The sequence below is a fragment of the Tamandua tetradactyla genome, chromosome 20 (genome assembly GCF_023851605.1).
Source record: "Tamandua tetradactyla isolate mTamTet1 chromosome 20, mTamTet1.pri, whole genome shotgun sequence".
In the NCBI taxonomy this organism is placed as follows: Eukaryota; Metazoa; Chordata; class Mammalia; order Pilosa; family Myrmecophagidae; genus Tamandua; species Tamandua tetradactyla.
This window is the reverse complement of record NC_135346.1, coordinates 11,888,638-11,893,029: the sequence shown is the minus strand read 5'-3', so window position 1 is coordinate 11,893,029 and position 4,392 is coordinate 11,888,638.

Here is a 4,392-nt window from a genome sequence, read left to right as displayed (position 1 = left end):
TAACAGAGGATAATTTTTCAGTTCTTGTTTTCTTGTTTCTTGCCCTGCTTGTATGGTGCCTTTTCCTTCCCCACCCTTAGGAGGGTCTACGTAGGTATTATAGACTCCAGCCAGGTTTTCCCGGACTACACTGGCCTCCTATCAGGGGGAAGGAGTCACTTGAGTCAGTTTTCCCTGAGGGTGAGACCCAGCAGGTTAAAAGACTGTCCTGTGAAGTCTCTGGGTTCTGTTTTTCTTATCCTGCCCAGTATGTGACGCGTCTGCCTGTGGGTCGCACCAGCAAAAGATGTTGCGGCACTTTTAACTTTGGAAGACTCTCCCTGCTGGAGGCGTGGTGGAGACAGAGGAGAGGTTGTAGGCTGGTTTTAATGGCTTCAAATTGCCAAGCCCTGGGGTCTGAATTCCTTGAGAGAGGGATTCCACCTGAGTTGGGCTACACCCCTCCCCTGGGGAAGGCACAGGTAGGAGACAGCCCTGAAAGCAGCCCGTTTCTGCCAATGCCTGGGGCAGTTGCAGCCCAAGAAGTCCCGCCACTGAATCCAGAGGCTGCCAAGTGTCCGTAGAAACACAGCCACTAAAACCTCCGTTTCCTCCCCTTTTGTCTTTTTTCCGTGAGCCCAATGAGCGAACTCCGCCTTGACCAGGTTTAGAGTCTCTTTCCTTTCCCTCTGGGAAGCCGCCTGTGGGGGAGGGGCACCGGCCACCATGGCTTGGGGAACTCACGGTTTTGGGGAGGCTTGTAGCCGGTCCAGCTGGTCCAGACTGGTGTATGCTGTGTGTCTGGTCACTGACGTGGCTCCGGGAGCTGTTCTGTACTGTTTCTGGTTATTTAGTAGTTGTTCTGCAGGAAGAACTAAAATGCGCACATAAATAAGCCCCCATCTTGGCCCCTCATAAGCCTACTTCTAATGATGCCAAAGAATCACCCTCAGAGGGCCTCTTTTGTTTCTCAAGTGTGGCCTCTCTTTCTCTCTAAGGCAACTTGGCAGGTGAACTCATTGCCCTCCGTCCTATGTGGGACATGACCTTCAGGCGTGTATAGTTCCCTGGCAATGTGGGACATGATTCCTGGAAATGAACCAGGACCAAGCATACTGGGATTGAGAAAACCTTCTTGAACAAAAGGAGGAAGAGAGAAATGAGACAAAATAAACTTTCAGTGGCTGAAAGATTTCCAACAGAGTCAAGAGGTTATCCTGGGGGGGTTTCTTATGCATTATATAGATATCCCTTTTTAGTTTACGGTGTATTGGAGTGGGTAGAGGGAAGTACCTGAAACTGTTGAACTGTATTCCAGTAGCCTTGATTCTTGAAGACAATTGTACAACTATAGAGCTTTTAAGGTGTGACTAGGTGATTGTGAAAACCTTGTGGCTGATGCTCCTTTTATCCAGGGTATGTACAGATGAGTGAAAAAAAATAAGGACAATAAATAAATAAATAATAGAGGAGGATAAGGGGTAAAAAAAATTGTGTAGTTTGCAATACCTGTGGCCAGTGATAGGGTAGCGTAAGGGAAATGGACTGTATGGGTTTATCCTTTGTCTTTCTATTTCTTTTTCTGGAGCGATGCAAATGTTCTAAAAATGAGCATGATGATGAATACACAACATATGTTTATATTGTGAACCACTGATTGTATACTTTGGATGGATTGTATGGTGCATGATGATACCAAAATAAAAATATTTAAAAAAAACATTGGATGGGTACTACCACAAATAGATCATTGGAAGAAAGAAGAATGCACAAACATACTAATTTGTGTATATTTAGTATATGACACGGTGGCATTTCAAACCAATAGAGAAGAAGCAGATTATTTATTAAACGATGTTCCAATAAAGTAAAAATTAGGATTAAGTATATAATCATAAAAACAAAGCTGTATATCAATTACAATTTAAGAATTACAGTAAAATAAAGAAAATATTTCTAAAATAATTTTGAACATAAAAGCGAAATCAAGGACTCCGTAAACAAAAAGATTGTCAAATATGACTATATAACAATTTACTGCATCCTGTTTTTTTTTTTTGGCTGCTAAGCAAATTACCATGCAATGATTCATCTTAAACAATGGGAATTTATTTGATCATGGTTTTGAGGCTAAGAGAAAGTTCAAAGTATGCCATCATCAAGGCAATGCTTTCTTCCAAAGAATGCACTCTGGGGTTGCCTGATGGCCATCCTTCCTCCTTAGCTTTTCGGTCACATGGCAATGCACTTGGCTGCCTCTCCTTTCTCTTCTTTGTTCCATCGCTTTCAGCCTCTGACTGCTCCCTCTGTGTCTTTTTTTCTGTCTGAATTTCATTCAGCTTATCAAGGACTCCAATAATAGGATCCTGATGGAGGTGGGTCATCCTTTAACAGAAATAACCTCATCAAATGTCCTACTTACAAAGGGTTCACACCCAGAGGAACGGATTAAGTTTAATCTATTTTCCACTTTTTCTAGGATACTTAAAGCTCCAAAACACCACTCTCCTTTTGGGTAAATGATCACAAAGTTAAAGGACAACAGACAAATATTTGTAATATACAAAACAAAGGATTTATAAGTAAAATATTTAGCTTTTACACATCAATATGAAAAGAATAAAAATCCAATAGAAAAATAAGTTAAAAATGTTACCAATCATGAAAAAAGTATAATCTATGACGATCATATGAAAGGTACTTAACCTCATCAATATATCACATTGACTTACTAGATAGGTAAATGTTTAAACAGTTTGACCATTCGCTATTCTCCGGAGGGAACAGGTTTGGATATAACTAAATTAAAGTCCAATCTGGTAATATCTATCAAAATTAGAAGTGCATATATCCTTTTATGCAATTCCACTTCTAGAAAGTCTTCTTACAGTAACACTTGAGTTAAGTGCTTGTGGGGGCCCAGGGACCAGGTCCCCTCCTAAAAGGCATGTAGCTGGTCTGCTTTACCTAAGAGCAAAGGTCAAGAAAGTAAACAATCTCCCTAGAGGGGGCAGACATGTAACCAGAGACGTAAACGGTATAGATTGTATCTGAGTCTTAAACACTAATCTTAGTAAAACATCAGGTCCTACGTCCTTTAAAGATTATACTAGGGAGACGCTAATGTCCTCATACTATATGGAATGTCGTTGTCTAAACTCAAACACGCATTGCCATCCCCCACCCCCGCACTCCTATTCCTAGCCAGGCACTATCACTCTGGACCGGCTGCCACTGGAGAATCTTTTCTGTTCATAAGTGCCAATAAATCTGTATCTACTTCTGTGCCAGGCATGTTTTTCGGTCTCACAGCAGCACCAGCTCATGCTTTGCCTGAACTGGGTCTGGGTGGGAACAGTGTTTAAAGATCTATTAATTCTATCATTGTGGTAAATGACCCAATTGTACATCAATAGAGTACTGGTTGGATAAATTGTGCAGTAGATATGTAATCCATACAATACATAAAAAGAGTGAATTAGATCTATATTGTTGATATGGGAAAGATGCCCATAAATCATTGAGGAATGAAAAAAGCTATCCTAACAACAGAAACGTAGTAAGATTCCAATTTTTAATTAATAAAATAGGCTCAAAGGTCACATCATCAGAGACCTTCCCTAATTCCCATAGCTAATCACTCTTTATCCCCTTACTCTAAATTATTTATCCTTAGAATATTCATAAGCTCATTGGAAATAGCCTTCTTGGGCTTGTTCATTGTCTGACGAAAGCACCATGTGTACAAGGATTTTATTTGTTTAGTGTCCTAGTCCCTGCTCTTACAACATTTTAGGTCTCAAATAAGTATTAATTGAAATAAATATTAATGGGAGACGGAGAAACACGTATGTATATGCAAATTTATATGTTTTAAAGAATCTGGAATTAAAGAATAATCTCTCCATAGTCTGACATTAAACGTAGGTGCAGCTAAAATATCCCAAAATAATATTTGTATAACCCTTTTCCAGGTAAAATCATATAGTCTCATCTGATCCTTTTGGCATCCCTGTGAAATGCATAAAAATAAAAATAATTAACACGTTTACACTTTACGGTTCGCTAAAGTCATTCTTTTTTGATGCTCACATTCCTGTTTAATTCTTTCCTTCCTATTTTACTCTGCAGGGTCTTCCAGTTTTCTGAAAACTGAATACTCTTTCATTCTTTTTTGTCTTTGTATAGAAATAGAGTACTCCTTCCAGAATGTTCTTCCCTGCCTTACCTACCCAATATATGTGTACTCATCCCTCAAAACCCTGTTCAGGCCCAGAAGAGGGCCTCACTTATCTTCCTCAAATCAAAGGACCCACGCAAGAGGGGCTTCCGCACCGCGCACCGACCCCCGCCCACCCTGTCTACACTTGGAATCTGCCGTCTGGCTCCGCCCAGGTCCCTGCCGCCGGATCA